At 39.0% G+C, this 21,375-nt stretch overlaps 1 non-coding gene across 1 annotated transcript; it reads left to right on the top strand.

Moving 5' to 3' along the window:
* Window positions 1–3,995: 3,995 nt before the first annotated feature.
* Window positions 3,996–4,099, top strand: LOC121133751. The gene has a single exon (XR_005870728.1). It is a non-coding gene; the product is annotated as a U6 spliceosomal RNA (small nuclear RNA).
* Window positions 4,100–21,375: the final 17,276 nt, after the last annotated feature.

Raw genomic sequence — 21,375 nt, forward strand, 5'->3', positions numbered from 1 at the left:
GTCAGTCAAATGCTTGTTGCACATACATAGGGGGCAGAGTTCAGATCCCTGGTACAAATGGTTGCTGCCCATGCCCTCTTTTATTCCTTGTCCTGGGGAGGGGAAGACAGGAGGGTGTGGGAAGCTTGCTGACCAGCCAGTCTCGCTGAATAGGTGAGCTCCAGGTTCTGGGAGAAACCCTGACTCCAAACTAAGATGGAGAAGGATAGAGGCAAGTACCTGATGTTGATCTCAGTTCTGACTCACATGTATACAAACATATACATGAATAAATAGGTAAGTAAAAAAAATCATGCTTATGCTCCCCATGAATTGAAATCAGAAGTGTGTGTGTGTGACTTATGTAAGAAAATAGGAAAATGTAAATCAATCTCTTAGATCTGACATAATATTTGGACACAATGTAGAATTTTAGCTGAGATCTTCATATTACTCTTTTTTTCTTTACTGGATAGAAAAAGAAAACAACTTTCAGAGGGTCATAGTGTCTTTAAATGCAAACATCTTTGAATTATTTTTAAAAATGCATTTCCTTCGCATTATAAATTAAATTGAATATGTATTAGAATATTAGACTAACACCCCATTTTTGCCAACTTGTGTTTATCCATGAGATACAGAGAGTGAAATTGGTAATGTTTTCTCAATTCAGAATTCATTTTCATTTTGTCTTTTATGCACTCTAGCCAGATGAGTGGGCAGCTATTTTGAAGGTTGACAATCTGCTCCAAGTTTTGGAAAACAGACAAATCCCCCAAGAAAAAACAAAAAGATTTGCCATCCTAGTTCAGAGTATGGAGAATATGTGGGGTTTAGTAATAAAACAACGCTTGAGGGGGAAAAATCCTGGCACTGCTCTTTATTGACATTGTAATCTTGGGGAAGTTGTTGCTGTTGACTTCCTTGATCTCTCCACTTTTAGGACAGGGTAGTGGACACCTCCCCAGCTGTGCTGGTGATTAATGAACACAAAGCATATTGGGCACTTAGCTTTGTGCCTGACAAATTTCGTGAGCTCTTAATCAGTAGTGTGCACCATGACCTGTCTCCTCCACTGCTCATGCTTGTTTCCTTATTGTTTCAACTTTTATTTTTCTTTTCAGAAACAACTGACAGACTATCTTGACTTCTGATGGTTGTGGAGTCTGGGGTACCGCAAACATATCTGGTTTCAGGGTCCCAGGAGTTAGTTGTTCAGCAGTATTGGATGAACAGGAGCATCGTGGGCGTTACTGAATGGAAGAACTGTTAGGTGAAATGCTCCATCAATCCCAGACACCCACCACAAAGCCATGTGCCATCACTGGAATCTGTTGACCTAGTTACGCCATCTCTAATTCTATTCCTGATAGCCTATAATTAGGATGGTCTGAAATAGCCTGAAAACAGTCAGTGCCAGCATTTATCCCAAAAGGCAAGTCGCAAATCCTTCAATAAGGCCTTTTCTGAAATTCGCTTTTAAATCAACAGATTTGACAATATTTCAACATGGAGAGAGATAGGAAAGGGAACAAAAGAGATAAGGTCGCTAGAGAGAAGTCAGAACAGATGAGGAGACAGGGAGGGAGGCAAGGGAAGAGAAGGGAGGAGAGGAAAGAGAGGAGAGGGAGACAGAGAGGGAAATTATTTCTCATTTTTGTTTGTTTCATCAAAACCTAGAGCCAGCTCTTGCCCAAATTCATCAGCAGGTTTCTCAGATCTGTGCAGAAAGGTTGGGAAAGTTGGCCCAAATAAAACAACCCCAATGAATAAATAAATAAACAAACAAATAAATAAATAAATAAATAAATAAGCTATCAACACAGTCTCAGCTTTTGTGTCTGGGTCTAGTATGGACACAGAATCACTTTGGAAAGAACTAAGCATGAATATAACAGTATTGTCAACCCCAAATGTCCCCCTACCCTCTCCTCCCACCCCTCCCACCCCCCACACACAAGCAGAGCTTCAGAAATGCAACACCTATCAAATATTTCCTCAGAAATGCCAGATTGCTGGGATTTTAAAGAGTTCTAATTTTTTTCTTCCCTTTTTGACATTTAGACAGATTGAGTTTGAGAGAGGAAGTGACTCTGAGTCCAGACTGGCCCGCACCACTGTCAGAGGAAATAACGGAAGCAAAATGAAGTGATAATATACTGTAGAATATTTAGCAGAGGGAGTGAAGCGGGGGAAATGGCAACCTGAGAATAGACAACTGCTCCCCCAAATAAACACATTCTCCTGTGTTCCAGCAGATGCCAGCTACAGTAGATCATGAAATGGTAGAAACGCCTTGCTCTGTGGGCTGCGTGTTGACATGGGAGCACTTAGACCCCAATAGTCAGGGGAGCCAGCTCTTTCTCCCCTGTTTCTGCTATCATTTGTCACAGAGCCTGCCAACTTCCCTCTCTGCCCCTTTCTGTGTATTCACCAGAGAGAGCTAGCAAGTGACCACCTTAATGACTGCAGCGTGTTGTGGTGTGAGGCCTGACAGATACAGTACAACCCTAGGCCCTGATGTCACAGCGTGAGTGAAATAGGAACGTCCAAGGGAGGATATTAACAAGGCTCTTTCCATCTTGGAGAAGACTCAAGGTGACTAGGGACATGGAGATTTCCTGCCCAAAGAAAGATTTGATAAATCGGGTGGTGAAGGAAAAACACAACCCCCTTCTGTGAGTTTAATGAGAAATCTACTGCCTCCTGGGGGATGGAGGAAGAGTGCAGACTCGGTGTCTTAGCATCACGCAAAAGTTAAAACTTTGGCAAACAAGCTTTCTTCATCTGCTGAGAACTCAGAGACAGGAGTGTCGCTTGGAAAAGGGAATTGTTTTAAAGAATCCCGCCACCTCTTATTCATGAATGAGTGGAACTGGCATCGAGGAAGGCCAGGCTGTCCTTTCCTCCATGAGGTGATTGAAAGCCCTCTGTTTCCTTTGCTGGCAAATTTCCTCTTCATCTTTGGGCCAAGGCTTCCCCATGGGTGACTCTGGTACCCACCGTACATTAGATTGTCACCAAGACTGAGGCTAGGGGACATTCCTTCCTAGCTTTCTATCTTCCTCATTTCTCTCGTTCTTTTCTCATTCTTTCTTCCTTCTATCCTTTTTTTGTCTTCATTTCATCACAGAAAAGGCAAAAAATCCGGTTCCAGAGGTTTAAGAGGAGAAATTACTTGGGAAACATAGCAAGGGACAGCCAACAGAATTCAGGGACAAGGTTTCCCTAGGACCACTATCCTCTTAAGAGCACATAGACATTCCGTGGAAAGTTTTTCATTGAAAAAAATATGATTCCTAGATGCAGAAAACGAAGTGACTTTAAACGCTGGGTCAGGTTTCTCCAGCTGTGTGGATGTCATCAAGGAAACGGCGACCATAATTTTCAGTAATGGGATACTGAGATGTGGGGACAGAGTGGACTTGGAAGAATGGTCCACTTAAAGTTTCTCTTAAATATTTTCACTTCTGAAGACACGTTTGTTTTATCATTTTGTGATTAAAAAAAAATGACAGGGGTGTGCCGGCTGGAGAGAAGAACTCAGCTACTATGGGCCCTTGCTGATCTTGTAGAGGATCCTGGTTCCATCTCCCAATACCCACGTGAGAACTCATAACTACTTATAACTTCCTCCTCAGGGGATCCCCCCCATCCCATTGACTGTGGTGGTCCTGCACTCATGTGTGAATAAACACTCACTCAGGCAAACACATACTCATATCAAGTAAATCTAAAAATCTTTTCTGATGTTGAAGAAGAGGCTTGGTGGTTAAGAGCACTTGTTGCTCCTATAACATCCCCATGTTTGGTGCCCAGGACCCCGGTCAGGTAGCTCACAACCACCTGTAATTCCAGCTCTAGGGCAGCCATTGCCCTCTTCTGAATTTCCAGGTTATAGACACACACACACACACACACACACACACACACACACACACACACGACATTCACACATGTGTATACGTACACACATATAAAAAAATGAAAAAAATCTTTAAAAATATCAAGCAGAATTGCTTCGGCAGCACATAATATTGAAAGTGCAACAATACAGAAAAGATTGCCATGGTCCTTGTACAAGGATGATATGCAAATTTGTGAAGTGTTCCATATTTTAAAATAAAACAAAAATAACAAGCTTCAATAAATTTTGCCTCCAAAAACAAAAAGGTTACAAACAGCTTATCACATTATTTCTTAAATTGATGCTAGTTACATATTATTTAATGAGTTACATTTTCTTTTATAAACACAAGGATTTAAAAATATTGATGAAAATTATTTAGCATATCCACTTAAACTTTAATATAAAATATTTATGATTTAATATATTTAAAATCAAATATATTATTTGAATTATTTTTCATTGATGGGCATATTAATAAGCTTAAATGAACTTTTAGTATGAAACAGCCACTTTATTAGAAGTTAAGCTTACTCTTTTAGAGTTAGGAAAAACATTGGAAATTTTAAGACTCATTGATCATTTAATCAAACTACGTTTAACACATTAGTTTATATTTTCTTCTCCTATTTTGCCTTGTAAATTATTCATTTTAAATGTTTTATTTTTAATTATAGTGCTTGCACAATTTATGAATGATAATTATAGATCTCCATTATTTAATATCTATAAGGTACCTATGCTTTCTATATTTAATTTAAATTTAACCAACAAATTGTGGATTAGGAAATTTACATTCAAACATTCTAAAAATGGGACAATCCTAAGTGCCAGCCAAAGCTGAACTTGAACTCAAGTTTGTGTCTCTTTTATTCTGTCCTTGCAACATGATAATATTTAGCCTTAAATTATGATATATATGGCATTACACCTTCAAACATTTTCTACTATAAGTAGATAAAAATATTCCAAAGACAGATTTCAACACAAAAGAGAACTAACATGGAAAACTGCAAAATTTTAAACTAAAAATCCAAGCTAATTTTTTTTTTTTTGCTAATGGAAATAATTCTGATTTGTGCCAGGGAATGCCCAGTGGTGAAAACAGACACTATTTGCTTTGAGAGCCTTCGATTTTTTTATTAGTTCTCCATCTTACATATTGTTATGATTTTCATTTTGATGAGGTTGTAAGATCTTGTCTTGGTATTCCCTTGTGCTCTGTTCTTGGACATTAATTATATGAAAATAGAACAATTTTCCCATACAAAGCAAAGGGATGGGACAAGAGAGGCTGACTGACAGTCTCAATTACTCTACTTCTGCATGATACATGGGGCACTATTTTGAACCTGTAGCAATTTTCTGCCATGAGGAGTATCAAAGGCATACTCCATGGATGAGAGAAAGGATAGCAGTTCCTGCGATTACACTGGCATTTGCCCATCTGCTTCACAAGGCAGTGTTTAACCTGCCGGGAATCACAGGGAAATAGTTTGATGATGCGTGTCAAGCTTTTAATTTTTTTCCTGGGTGGGGATGGGAGTGGTTCATGATGAAGAAGATACGTCTCCTCTACTACCTCCGTTGAATCACAGGGACAGCCAGTACAATTTTGAGCATCTTCTCACAAAACAAATGGGGAGATGGTGTCATTCAATGAAATGAATAACTACAAGTGAATTAAAATACAGACTCCAAACTCTCTCATGGAGTGACACCAGATGAAATTTATTGTATGTCACTCTAAGTGTTCATACATTCACTTGAACATCAATGAATGATTCACCATTAATGTAAATAGAGTCATTTGGAAATTTTACTTATGTGCTATTTTATAGTTTGTTTACATACCGTCTCATGTTTTATTCATAATTTTGTGCCTTCTGAACTTGTGGATTTCTCTTGGTTAGAGTAAAAGACAATGTAGATTGGAAAGAGGTGGATGATCTTGTCATTAGATGCTCCTTTCTTATGTTGTTTAACTAAGGTGGCATGGCATTTATGTAGAAATCTTCCAGGTTGCTAAGGCCATGCCAATGGCTTCATAATGTAAGTCAGTAATTACTGTTATGGAGAAGTTTTATGTTTAAATGTTCCTTTCTTTTATTATTGAAGTATTTCTTTTGACACAGCCTCAAGTTTTGTTTGTTTCACTGACAAATAGATAAGGAAAAATATGAAAAATGTGTCTTCCCAGAAAGAGCAAAACTTATGCACAAATCTATGTGCAGCCATGTAGTATGTGCAATACCTAGCTTCCCATTAGTTCCTTGTGGGGACTTGACTATCCCAGAACCTAGGAAACTAGGGAATTTAGAGACAATGAATTCTGTCATTTTCCAACAGTTTTAGTAAATCCAAAAATCAACACATGTTATGCAGATATTTTATAAATTATTAATATTAATTTACTCATACATATAGCAAAGGTTTTTTTTTTTTTGGAGTGGCTAACAATGTGTGAAGAACTGTTCTAGGTTCTTATGGATGCTTAGGTGAATAAAAATAAAACACTATGTAAGAAAACAAAACCTTCCCCACTCTCAAACAATTCACATATTAGTGGGACAAATAAGAAATCAACAGGAAGAACTCATATCAAAATAGACAGAAATAAATGCTGCAGGCAAAACCGGGAAGGGGCAAAAGTACACTAAGAAGAGGGTGTTGAAGCTGGGCGGTGGTGCCGCATGCCTTTAATCCCAGCTCTCGGGAGGCAGAGGCAGGCGGATCTCTGTGAGTTCGAGGCTGGGCTGGACCGACAGCCTTGAAAACAATACAGAGAAACCCTGTCTCATAAAAAAAAAAAAAAAGGAGAGGGTGTTGAAATTTTAGATACAGTGCCATTAAAACTCTTGAAGAAGAATGCGAGTAAATGAGTGCTCTATCCACAGGAAAATTATCACAGACATGGATTGTCTGGTACAGTCGCCGTTAACCCCACTCTGCAATATAGATAGCTATGGAATACTGTAGAGAGAAGCCTTTTCCTTGCCAGCCGGCTTTGGTTTTTCCCCACCAGTCACCTGGGCTCTACCACGCTGTAGTCCCCAAATAACATACAAGACGCTGTATTAATTATGAAGCTGTTGACCTTGCTTGTTTCTTACTGGCTAGCTCTGACTTAAGTATTTATCCCATAATTGTTAATCTAAGTATTTCTCTTACCAGAGAAAAGTTCCAGATATCTTACTTCTCTGGCGGGCTACATCGTGACTCCCTGTGTTTCTCCTACCCAGAGTCCTCCTGGACTCCTAGTCCCACCTATCTTGCCAACAGTGCTTTATTGACATATACACAGGACTTCCCCATCAGAATACCACCATCACACAGAAAGTAAGTGATGCTGCTTCCAAAGGAAAGATAAGACAAACTTAAAGTCATCGAAGAGGGGAGCAGGTGAAGCAGTTGTGTAGAGTGTGGCTGTTCTTTGTGTAGGGGATGTATGGATTAGGCTGACCACAAGGGTCAGAGTACTAAGAATCATGATGGGATTTTAAGACACCTCTTGAGAGAGATGGAAAAGCTTTGGAATGTGTTGAGTAGAAGGGTGCTCTAATCTGATTTGCACTGTGTCAAGGTCACTCTGACTGCTCTTTTGAGAACTCAGTAAAAGAGCCAAGAGCATGAGCCCAGATACAGCTGCAATCATCCAGGACCAGGGAACAACTGTTGGGAGGAGTGGGTATCCGTGGGTATCCAAGTGAGAAGTAGTAGATCAAGTTCTAGATGCTGCAGCAAGAAAAAGGCATAAAAACTACCTAGAGATCCTTTCACACCACAGAGTCTGGAAAAACATGACAAGACGTTGGGGTATGGTTGACTGAACAATATATATATGTGTGTGTGTGTGTGTGTGTGCGCGTGCACACATTCATGAGAGAGTGTGTCAATATTTGCTTCTCCTCCCTAAATCAGTTCTGATGCTAGGGCTCAATCTTGTCCTCCAGCCTAGATTAACTCTGCATTCCCTAACAGCTAAGTTAACATTTTGGTGGTGCGCCCGTATTGATTATGCAATCGGTAATCACTGAGTGACAGTGACAGAGCAATCCCGTCATCCCTTAGGAAAATAAACACCACTCACTGATTCTTCCATACCATCGCAAAGGATGAGGGACTTGAGAGGGGTTTTACTGGTGGGTAGCTCTACCTGGGGAAGTGTATGAGTGCCATAGAATTTAGGTAAAAGGTACATAATAGACATGTAGGACACATGAAATGCCATTTCTGCTGCTTTACCGACAGCATTTCACTTGCCATTCAGCAATCAGATTGTGGATCCACAATTGTTACCAAAGCTAATGCTTCAAATTTCCGTAGCCAACAGAGTGGGGATCTTTCCATGAAGAGTGCTACCTGTAACTCTTATGAGATGACTTTTGTGCTCAGTGTCAGCAAACACTGATCAGACAAGAGCACCGGCTGCTCTTCCCAAAGACCCAGACTCCCAGCACTGACATAGCTGCTCACAACCAACTGTAAGAGTCGCAAACATTGACACCCTCTTCCAGTCCTCTCAAGGGCAGGCCTGCAGGTGATACACAGACATATACAAGCAGACAAAAGACCCACACAGAAATTTTTAAAATTTTAAGTGAACCAATAGAAACATTTATAGTTTTAAGATTAGGCAAATGCATTTTACCCTGCCATGTTTCAAATAAGTCCAGCTAAGAATTTCCTTCATTTTTTTTTTTATGATTCTCAGTTTCTCTTCACGGCTAAAGAGAGTAGTAATTGGAACTAGACTTCAAGGGAATATGCACTTAGAGCAAACAAAGGCCAGGTCGATCTGTGTGCTGTTGTGACTGCATTATTGCATAACTATGAAGAAAAAGCATTGGATTTTCACATAAATCAAGTAGCCAATGAAATGGGAAAGTAAACCTTATCTTTTCTGTAGGCTTATCTGTAGATAGGTAAAGGAAAACACGAAAATGCTCACGTTTTGTCATTTGATAACAAGGTTCTAAAACCTGATGAGACATGACTTATTCTGTTGTTTTAAACACATCTGTAAATAGAACATACAGCATTTGCATTCATTTTAGTCCCAATCACTTAACGTGAATTAGTTGATAAGATCTCTTCCCTCTTGGCAGAAAATACTAAGGAAGTATTTGAGCACAGAAATTTGAAGGGAGTAGGAATGAAGACCGTGAATTTTGCTACTTTGCACTGTCCACTTTGAGAGTGTCAGGCACCTGTACAGAAAAAAATATGTCTAGAAACGCAAGTCGTTCCATGGTATCTGTTGAGGAGTATGGCTCAGACACACTCTTCAACAACTTTTCCGTCTTCCCTTTCACTTGGGACGCAGGACAGTTGTCAAGAGCATGAGCATCAACCATAAGTCCAAGCCATTGCTTCCACGGGCTCCAAGAAAATGACTTAATCCTCTTTAGCATCTGGCTGAATAATTTTATAAAGGAAATAATGATGACAGACAAACCAATGAGGAAGCATACTGCATGATGGTAAGTAACCTAAATACAGCGTTCTAGTTTTCTTCCCCCAGGTCCCCTAATATTATCCTTCGGAATAGCCATCATTAATTTTCATTCTGCCTGTCTATCTACAATATCCATTTCTCCCCAATAGTCTGCTCCCATTAAGTATTCCTTAGAATCTCATATATGGAAAACATCTTGGCGGGCTTTAAGGGCAATGGAAAACATTCCTTTCCTATACGTAAGTAATATGAGAGTCAGTCTTGGTGGGGCTTTGTGTAGGAAGCTGTGTAATCGGCCCCCCCAAAAAAGTGTATATTCCCAGAGGTATGTAAACCAGGGCTGTAAAAGCGGGGGTTAACAATGAAATAGAAACTATCATGAAGCAAGCATGAGTGGTGTGTGTGTGTGTGTGTGTGTGTGTGTGTGTGTGTGTGTGTGTGTGTGTGTGTGTTGGCAATGAAATAGTGTGTTCTGTGGCTATATGTCTTGGGCTAAATTACTTGTCATGAAGACTGTCTGTTCTTAGCGACCTTGATCTTCCAAATGTAAGAGAATTTTAAGTGAATCTAAATGAAGAAAAAAAATCAAATAATGTTATCAGACTGTGTGTAGCATTGTGTACAAGACTCAAGAGTAATACTTGTTCTAGATATTTCCCTATGAATGTATTCCAGTAAAACTGTTAAGGAGTAAGGAGAATAGAGTAAACATTCCACTTCATTCAAATAGAACAGATGGTAGTAGTAGTATTGTTTTGTGCTGTTTTTTTTTTAATGATGGTTTTACTTGGTTTATGCCACTTAAGAATTGCCCTATCTATGAAGTAACTGTGATTCAATCCATTGTTGTGCTGGGAAACGGAGGTCCAATGTCACCCAACAAGTCAGAAACCAAGTCAGTATCACACCCTAAGTAATAGGATAACTTTACTTTCCAATTTGAACCCTGAAGTTTATGTCACCCAGATTTAATCCCACTCCTTTTTTGGTCAGTTTTGGTTCTGACACTGATGTGCACAGCATCAGTTACAGTGAATTAATTTTAGTAGAAGAAATAAATAAAGGATATCAAGGGAGTACAGAACTGTGAGAAATCAGTGAAGTCTTGGAAACTCTTACTCTAAAATAAATCAGTCCAGAGGGGTGGTGGTAGCACACACCTTTAATTCTATCATTTGGGAGGCAGAGGCAGGCAGATCTTTACGAGTTCAAGGCCAACCTGGTCTACAAAGCAAGTTCTGGGAGAGCCAAATCTACACAGAGAAACCCTATCTTGAGAAACCAAAAATAAATAAGTAGATTTTAAAATTTAAATTTAATGAACATTCAGGAACCCACACTATCTGGTTTGTGCCTGCTCACATCTTAAAGATCATTCTCATGATTCCATCCTTCACCAGTCACAGAATGTGTTGTTAAAAGCGATTGGTGGCTTTTCCCTAACTTTGAACCCATTTCATATTTTCTTTTCCGTGTCATCCTTACTTCACATCAATTTATTTGGCTAATGTCTCTACTTCACATTCAGCTCCGTAGTTCATTTGCACACGGCCCTCCATCCCATCAATTAGAGGTGGCGGTGTGTATGGAGTTTGCTGCCACAGCCATCTCTGCATGTTTGTCTTTGTGTGGTTTTACAGACATCTATTACCTATCTCTCTAGACTGTGGGTTTCTCTGAAGGATGCACAGTGGTGTAATCGTCTTGGGCACAGACAACATGCTGGCGAATGCTTAGGGAATGAACAGATAACCACCGATCTTTAGGGAAAAGATATACTTTGAAAGAACTTCCCTTTCATTATTCCTTGCAAGCTCCTTTCATCATTAGCACAAGGCCCTAAATATGATGCCAAAGTTATAATTTTGCTTTTCAGAGACAGGATTGATGTAGTGATTTAGTTTTTTGTTTCTGGTCCTCCACCCCCACCCCAGAGGCATGGTTTGCTGGCTTTTGCATTTAGAACTAGACTTGGTGAACAAAGTTTTTGTTTGCACACTCATGAAATTTCAAGGTATGTCATTCAAAAGAAAAAGGAATAAAATGCTCCTAAAAGTCCTAGCTCTTTCATTTTAAATGCAACTCAAAGTTGGCATCCCCTGGAAAAAATAAAGAGAAACCCAGTATATATCAATAGAAACCGCTTAAATTTTAAATGAACTGCTAATCTAATGAGTTCCAATGTCATATATGTGCACCCAATTCTCATTTTCTACAGCAAAGTATAAGTGTGTCTCTTTCGAAGATGTGTGTTAATGGAAGTACCTTTTAATTGGCCTGTATAGAAGTCTGTTTTGCAGTGTACTTTCCTTTTCTTGATATTGCTGGGCCTTCATTCTCTCTGTAATATCCAGAATCTTTGTTAGGAACCTACTGAGAAATCTAAACACAAAGAGGATAGGTTTGGCTTTAAATAAGGAAAGTTCTGTTATCTCAGAGGCATTCGCCATATGGACTCTTAATAGAGGCAGACGCTGGAATGCTTTCTTAGAAGACTCCAGAATGTTTCCAGAGACACAGGCATGCAAATTAAAACTTCTGCAAGGACAGGATTGATTTACTGTATGCATTTGCCAGAGGCTTTACCAGAATATTCTGCAGTTTGAATTATAAAGTGTTTTTTAATAGCCAGAACAAGTAGGACATTATGCGCACTGTTGTTACGTGTTATATACACCAAAAAAAGAGAGAGGCAAATAGATGTTTTTAATGCATAGTAATTTATGTCCCCTATGCCCCCTTGTATTAGTTTTGTTACACAACCCAGTTAGCAGACATAATATAGGAGAAATGGCTTTAAATGAACACAATTCCAATGATAGGAAGAACAGTGTTGTTTTGTAGTAGGTTTTGTTTTTGCAGACGTAGTTCAGTAGCATTCTGGGTTGGCACGGGGGTGTAAAATGTCAGGGACTCAAGAAGCTCTTACCATTTCTTCTGAAGCTGGTGTGCCCAAGGTTGGCGAGTTTCCCATGTTCTGTGAAGTGACAGTATAGCATTACCGAGTGTCACAAGGCATCAGTGGCTTCTGCGCTAGTGGAAAGGGACAAGGAGGAGAACAGAAAAGTATCTTTGGAGACTCTAAAGTATATGGGATCTTTAGTGAAATCTTACAGCTTGATGAGTCTCAGGAAGCTAATGGAATCACGGTCTTTCAGGAAATGTCGACACCAGCACCTGTGGACAAGCGGTTGGTCAGAAAGAGAACAAAGTAGGATCTTTGCTTGCTATTCTCATCATGCTGTCTGATACCTCCAATATGTGACTTCATATTCCAAGCTCTCACCTGCATGATCACTTATACACAGGTATTTGGAGTTTACCACATTAACTTGCGTATTCCCTGAACATGAATGGGACATAAATAAAATAACATCTGTTGACTAACAAAAAGTTTGGGGGAGTGAATTCTAGGTTTTGTGAGTTTGAATAGTCAGGTAAATTATAAAGCAATGAATCTGAAAACGCGTGCATACGTCATATCTTTAATGTAAGAAACAGAATCATTTGACAAACTCAATTTAATGGCTGGGGGAATCATACAATTATTACTGGGTCTTCAAGATCCACATTGTATAAACATGCAAGTCACAAAAAGTATTTAATAATAAGTTCAAAACTGTTAGAAAAAGTCCAGAAAATGAAAATGTGTGACAAAGTACTTAATAATATTAAAACTTCCCAAAGATGTTAATAGCTCCATTGATAGAATATAATATTAATTGGGCAAAAATTGGAGCTTTTGAGCTTCAGCTTTAGCTCTTGTTTTCTGTGTGGAAGAATGAGCTAATTAGTAAATAACACTTTAAGAATAGAACGGGTTGTTTTATTTTAATATTTGACAATTAGATAGTGTACTTTTTCTTCCAAACACACACGCTACAAGATGAAATCACACTCGTGCCGTGTCTATATCCAATTGGACCCGAAAAGAAAAATAAATTCATGGGGAGAGGAGGGAAAACCAAAGCATTGAAGGTGGAGACCCCATTCTTGGTGCTAAATGCCTGTTACTAGTGCTTTTTAAGACGGGAAATTTTCTTCATGTGATTGTGCATTGCTTTAAAAGATAACAGGTTCTGGACCCTTCCAACACCTGTCAATTCATTTATTTTCTAAATCTCTCTTATGTTTTAACTCTTCTTTCCCTTGGTTACTGAGAACATACAGCTGTTGATGATTTAGGTTACAGCTGGCTTGCCGTGAAGCAGCCTTTGCAAAAAGAAAATGAATTTGTCGCTTCTCCTGCTCCAGGAGACACTGGCTAATGCAAGGGAAAGAGAAAAGATAACTAGCCTTTAAGGGAAGCTGGTTAGCAGTGTTACATGCTGGCTTGAGCGTTACTCTTTATATAGCTACCTTGAGTTCATAGACATTGAATAGGGGACATCCTATGTTGTCAACTGGATTCCCAAGGATTTACACATGTGGTAAAAACAGTTTTCCTTTCCTGTCTATACAGTTTCTAAAAAGTATTAATGTGTGTTTGATAGAAGAGCCTTTCAAACTTTAGCTATGCTGCTGGGACAAGTTCAGGTTCTCAGAGTCTCCTGAGATGAAATCAGGGGGAGTTTATATGCAACTCCTTGACGATGGATGGAATAGCTCATTATATCAGTAAAGTAACTCAAGGATGCAAATTGAAACTAAGGGGAATTTTTTCCCCTTAAATAAGCCATAGAATCATTAGAAGTTCTGAGTCAAAGACGAAAAAAACAAAACAAAACCAAAAAACAAAACCCTCCCATGTCTGTCAAAAACTGCTTCCTAAAATGATGTCACAGTGTCTTTACATACAAGTCCAGGGAAGCTAGAGACCTGGCGCCTGAGAGTTTACACAATTAATAATACCTGCACTCACAGCCTGTCATGTCAAAAAGCCATCATCTTTCCTCATTTTATCTTATCATCAGCTCAACTACCTAACGATTGTTGAAAGCCGTAAGGAGAGTAATTAAAATGAATCTCCTCCTCTACATTAGCCAGATAAACCACAAGTTAAACACCATCCTAAAAGAAGGAAAAAAGCAAGTCTAAGACGCAAAGTGAGGCCTGGCGGATGAATATTTCCACTTTAAGTTATGTTTATGTCATAAAATCTTTCACTTGGCACTGTGTAGATTGTCAGCAGTTTTGCTCTTGTGTTTAATTTATCACCGAAGCCACAATGGCCTGACTTAACTGTTACGTGGGCCTGTGATAGTCATGGCTTAAGAGTGAGTCAGGAAAAGATATAAAGCCGGGGAGATGATAAAGCAGCATTTTGAATACGTTAAATCTCTGCAATTTGTGGTTTTGCGAAAGTGAATGAGAGGGTGTAAAAAACAAACACTAGAGACGGGGCAGGCTTTGTGACAGTCAGCTCCACTCTGAAATGGGGAAGGGAACTGGGAAAAATCTGAAGACGAAACATCAAACGTGTAGCATGATTCCTAAACTATTTTGAAAACCACACGTTTTGAGAATTTAAAAGGAAATGTCTTCAAAGTGGAGCTAAGAGCATGTGGCTGGAAGACAGCTGAAGCAATGCCCTGAACAGTCTTAGCAGAGTTACCTACTTAGGTCTTTGTCTACACACAGAGCTCAGAATGCGGGATACTAGGAGTCTATGTTGATGCAGAAGCAAACGACTTACCATATTGCCATCATTCAAAAATGGGTCATAATTTCAGACAATTTTTTTCTAGTCTTCATAGTTATTACAGATATCAAGTCATGTGTCCCTGGCGAACATATGTTAACTCTTAAAGTGCTGGACAAATTTCTGTTTGAATGCCGTATTTGAAAAGAAATACAAAAATCTGGAACTCCATTTCACGTAAGAAAGCATATGGCTTGAAACTAAATATAGTTTGAACATATGAAGCATATTAAATTAATTATTATAATTTAAGTGATTTGAAAAATGTCTTCGGTTTTTATGACATGTGCTTCTAATGATTCACATTACCTGTAGGCACTTCAAAAGCCCTGGGATTCTGACTCTCTTCAGTAATTAGGGGGTCAGATGATATGCTGTCTACATTAGGGAAAAGCCTTGTGAAAGTGGGCCATGTACCAAAATAATACCCTTTAAGACTGATGGGAACTGGGCCTCAAAATGGGCGGCAATTGTACCATGTCTTGAATGTCACATTTTAGAGTTATGAGTAGATGTCAGGCCTGGATCTAAAACTCACTGTAGTGTTTGCACCTGAAAGGCCGTATGCTGTTCCTCCTGGAGAGATCTCATTTCCACCTTGTGAAGCATTATCCATCCAAGTTGACTTGATGCATTGTCGCCTCCAAGACTCTTAATTTGGACCACGAAGTCTAATCATTTACCCATGCATTCTTCCTTCCATCAGTCAGTGTCTACGCCCAGGTGTGGCTTTAGCTATCGGGGGACAGTGCTGAGGAGCATTTATTGTTCTCTTAGATTGGGCGCTACTTAGGACGGACAGATCATTGAGAAAAGGGTAAAATGAAATATGTCTCAGGATTGGAGGACACATCACAAAACGGTACCGATAGACAGTGGTTGCTGAGGTAGACATAAATCTCTTTGGTTTGAATCATTCACGGAAACCCCCTCCAGAGAGATGCCACTTGTGGGAGAGAAAGCTACCAGGAGTATTCAATTTTTCTTTTTGTGGAACACCTATTTGTGGGCCTTATGTGGAAAATGAATTCTTCAAGAGAGAGATAAGGGGCTCAGGATAGAGTCTGAACACATGGAGAAAGGGGGAAAAGTGTTATTAAGAGTTTGACATGGGATCCCGTAGAGCTACTCAAGCCATAGTCAGGTGTAAATTATTATACTTAGTCTGAGATGATGGCACTAACTGTAATAGGCTAGTACTAGAGAAAGGAAACTTCTGGGCCATTCCCATGTGCTAGTCAATGCTTTAAGCACCACAGACAACGTCTAGTCATCTTTATTCCTGTCTGGTGTTCATTCATGTGAGCACAGAGGACAGACACTTCCGCAGATCATACAGCTGGTAGGAAATGCAGTGATCCACTGACAAACACAATACCTTTTACATCGCATGTGCGTTGCAAATACCTTTTATGCTGCATGTGACATTTTTTTCATTATCCTTATGCATTGATTTGTTCCTCTCTGTGTGTGCATGCAAGAGAAAGACAGAGACAGAGAAAGGGAGAGAGCGTTGAGGGCCATGATGCATGTATAGAAGTCAGAGGACAGCTTGCAAGAGGTGTTTCTCTTTTCCATCGTACAGGTTCTAGGGATCAGACTCAGTCTATTAGTCTATACCTCCTGGGCCATCCCACCAACCCTGCTTTTAAACCTTCTGATTTATCTCATGGTTTCAAATTTAAATCTGATATCTTCCTATGCAGCTCACTATATTCTATACAGATTTCTTGCTGTTTAATTTACTTTGCTTTCTTTGCATGGGACTCTGTCTTACAGGACACGCCATGTGGCAGACAACATGGAAAATTAAGAAAGTACCATATCAGAAGTTAGCGTTGCACACTTAACAGGCCGGATGAAGAAATCAAGAGCACTACTCCATACAGATGAGTCTGGTCTTCTACGCTCAAACGAAGTACTTGGGAACGTATTTGTTTGTTGCTAGCATACAGGTGGCGATACATCACGTAGACCTTTTATTCGCCCATTTGTTCATTCCACAAATATTTATTGTCTTCCGTTTCCTCATCTGCAAAATTAAAGAGGAAATAACAACAGCAAAACTCTGCTTTTATATAATTTGCATTCCGTTTGGAAAGGCAGAGTTGGGACAAGATGAATATATATTAAATTCCCGAGTGTGTTTGTGCAGGTGAAATTGAAAGAGGAAAGAGCAGTTATGATTTTAAAGGTATCAAGGAAAACCAGGATGAGACAGTGGTGTCCCTATGTATGGAGGCCTAGTACATATTTTACCTCTGGGGTGAGATCTGAGGAAGGAACTTCAGGACAGGGAAAGACAGCAAAAGTTGAGGCAAAAAAAGGGAACAAACCAGCGGCAGATGCACACCTCTGGTTTCAGGAAAACAAACCCAAGCCCCTGTGTTTAAAAGTAGACAGTAACGGAGAGATTACGCAGCAGGAAGAGGCATACAAAACCATTGGGATATCCAGGCTAGAGACTGAGAGCGAGCTACATTCGTAGCCGGAGCATGGTAAGGAATCATTCCATTCCACTCACGTTTTGAAAGTTAAACAGGTAGGATTTCCTGGCAAATCAGATGTGCAATGGGACATGGGGCGATCTAGGAAAATGCCAAAGTTTCAGGTTACTGTGAGGAACTCAGAGACAGACGTCTACCTATCAAGTGTCAGGGAGATGAGTGTTGGGAGGACTAGAAGCTGATGCAAATTTCACTGCTCAATGTCTTCGCCATAAGGTGGCTGTGAGCTCCTTCTGTAAGAGGGGGTGTTTGCTCAAGAGCACCACGAAAATCCTCACGAAACTAAGTCTACGCACGGTACCCACGCACCGCACCCATGAACACTTGGCCACTGTTCCCTCCTTTTCATACAGAAAGAGCTTTAGAGATTTTTCCTGAAGCATCAATCGAGAGCTGGAAGTTTACGAACAGTGTAAGAATATGCTTGTGTCTGAGAAAGGTAAAGGTTCGGTGTAGTTTCTAAAATGAGACAAAGTCGAGGTGCCCCGCAGCAGGGACCGGGGGTTGGGGGAGGCTTACTGGTCGAGGGCTCATGGTTCGAACAACAGGCTAAACTAACAACGAACCAACGATTTCTAATAATAAAGTCATTAGCCTGGAGAAATAAGATTAAATATTTACACAGAGTAAAATTTACATTATCCTTCAGTTGAGGAAATATATTAGACAAGTGTGACCAAACAAATCAAGACGTAAACATTTTACTTCATATCTTAAATGGTTTTACAGCGACGAAGCAAATGCTATTCTCTGCCTTATTTCTTTACTGTTCTCAAACGGCGATCTTAAATCTTTGTTTTATATTCTAAATAACCCGAAAGTGCCAATTTTTATAAAAACAGAACTCTTTAATGTTCCTGTTGCTATGAGTACTGTCTTATTACTGTCATACATTTGCACAGATAGTGCTTTTAATGTTAGAAAATTTATCTGTAGCTTCCATCTGATTGTGTTTAAAGGGTACCAATTCATGGAAACATTAAAGAGTGAAGGTAGAAGAGAGGGGAGGAGGGAGAGGGAGAGAGGGAGGGAGAGAGGGAGGAAGAAAGAAAGAAAGAAAGAAAGAAAGAAAGAAAGAAAGAAAGAAAGAAAGAAAGAAGGAGGAAAAAGCAGACTTTGTATTTATTGAACTCATGGTTACCAGAGTGAGTGAAATTATTTTAATTAGGTTCTTTTAAATCCTCCATAAGACTATCAAGCTTATACTGAAGTTATTGACAGAAAAATGCTGGTATAAAGTTGTGCGTCCACCTGCTCACACATGGTGTGCACTGTATGGAGACGGCTTGACATTTTTGGAATCATGTGTTGCTTTCTGCTGAATGGCATTTCCCCTCAAAGCTTGCATGCTAATGCCTGATTGTTTTTCTGTTTTAATTCTGTGTACTGATCAAGGTGCTCAAGTGAGCTTTATTTAACTAGGACACATGCATTGTTTCAAACAAATTTCGCATAAAATGCGAATACGAACATAACAACTAGGAGAATTATTTGAATCCCCAATACATAAATGACTATTACCTTCTGTCTTTCATTTAGCTATGTAATGCAATAATATTAAAAAGCATATCATATGTGTCTGAATTACTACAGAATATTTTCAACTTTGATTTACATATATTTCAGTTAAAACTAGCCATGCAAAATTGTCTTTAATGTTTACTGTTTTTACTTTAAAGTTTTCCTTTTTAATCAGAGAAAAACTAAGTTGGTGAAATACAATTATAATTTTCTCCAATTCTGTTACCTTGAGGCAATGCTGTCTTCTAGATCTGTAGCATCCTCTATAATGGGACTACAGTGTAGAGAAATGTGCAGTGTTCAAGTACCTGCTTCTAAAATCAATAGATCAGAAATCCCTAGAATTCCACAGAACTTACACAGTCAGGGCATTTTAATCACTGCAGTGCTTTCCTGTTTTATGATTTGTGTTTCAAAGAACAACAGTTGTACACTGAGTTAAAGACCTTAGATGGTTTTGACACATGAGTGAATTTTTGAATTATTTGGATAATACTTAAGTGTAAGAAAATGTGTCAGTTCCTATTAAAGATTAGTTACCAAAGTGGTTCTATTAATATCTTTCTTAAAAGTTTCTTAAAATGCAAAGAGTTACCGTTGGCCTGAGATTCCCCATGGAAAGCTTTTACACTGAAAGGAAAATTATTCAGAGTGTTGGAAGCCATGAAAGTTGTAAAAATCAAAATCTATTCAGTGATTAACTACACAGCATCCCAAGGACCAGCAAAGGCTTGAGTGTGTAATGCAGACCATCATATGAATTACCAGGTGGGTTGAAATAAAAAGCTTACCTCTTCCAGAATAAGCCTAAATTTTACTATGTTTCGTCATTTCTCTTCAGCTTAAAAAAATAAGATTTGGAAACTTTTGTAGCTAACATCAGAAATCCTAGACTATTTTCCTATAATACTTCCGAACTATTAAAAAAAATTTAATGAAAAGCTCCAATCAACCCTTGGGCTCTTTTAGTTACATGGATTTTTTTTCTCATTAAGTGGGGGGGAGAATCACATTTTCTGTGGCAGGCGCATAAATGCTATTAGTATTTCAATAATAAAAAAAGGACCTAGAAGTTTCTAGAAAAAAATCGGTATTTCTAGTGCAGTGAAGTTAGATTTTAATGCAAAGATTCCAAGGTCTTGATGACATGTTTATATGCTTAGCCTTCAAATTTTGATGTCATCACTTGTGGAAATCACAAATGCATTCCAGACCCTACATTTACCTTAAAGGGTAAATGGTGATAGGATTCTATCATCCTTGATGTTAATTACAAAAGGTGGGGTGGTTATTCCCTCCTCTACTGATGGAACTTTCGGCAATGGTAACATAAGCATAAGCTTTGGTTGTTATTTCTGGTTTTGGGGGAGCTTTTTGTTTGTTTGTTTGTTTGTTTTCATGAGAAACAAAAGTGTAAACAGAAAGAAAAGCAAAACGTTAGACTATTTCCGTGACTACGGGAAAGTAAAACTGTGTTTGGAAATATTAACATTATAAGCATAGTTCCATTTTGACTGACAGGCAGAAACTACCACAAGAAAAAAAAAAGCAAAAAAAAAAACACCAAAACCTAGTTACTGCACGTTAGAAAACCAGACACCAACCTGCTTGTTGAAAGGCAGGGAAGCTCATTTGAAGCCAAAATAATAAAATTCATTTGAGAAGAAAGCAATAAACTGCACCTTTGGTATTACCCTTATGTCTAGCCTGCTCCTGGCCACTGGCTTCTGTTTAAACCACCAGTGCCTCCCTAAAGCAAGAGTGACAAAATACCTTGTGTTCATGAAGACATACAGAGAAATAAGCAGCACGTCCTGAGCTTTATCTGTGCACACTAAGGCATCATTCAGACATATATAGGGGATTGCCGTTTGAACAAAGGTAGCTTGTAAGGTAAAAGAAATTAAGGCACTCTGTAGGGAGATTATGGTTCTGTTGGAGACTAGAGAATCTCCTGAGATTTACTCAGCATACTACCTTTCTGTGTTCTGTATGTCGTATCAAAAAAATAGGAAGAAAAAAAAGCTTTTGAAGAAAGACATTACATGAAGTCAAAATTAAACAAAGGATGGAAAAAAGCACCTACAATTGATAGATAGAAATTCTGGAGATGATTTTTCATTCTAGTAAAAACAATTGTCATAGACAAACCATTCGAAGCAAATGGCTTGGGAAGCAGGGAAGGATCTGGGGACTGTGACATTGCCAGTGTGACCTCCAATTGGGAAAAGCCTTAGTCACAGAGTATCTAAAAACGGGGGTATATATGTAGAGAGAAACCCCTCCCTGGGTTCTGCTTGCTGTGTAGCTCATCTGGCATTTGCCTTTGAAAGGCAATGAGAGCACTCAGGAAATGGTAGTT

Source organism: Mesocricetus auratus, unplaced genomic scaffold (genome assembly GCF_017639785.1).
Source record: "Mesocricetus auratus isolate SY011 unplaced genomic scaffold, BCM_Maur_2.0 Super-Scaffold_100023, whole genome shotgun sequence".
Classification (NCBI taxonomy): domain Eukaryota; kingdom Metazoa; phylum Chordata; class Mammalia; order Rodentia; family Cricetidae; genus Mesocricetus; species Mesocricetus auratus.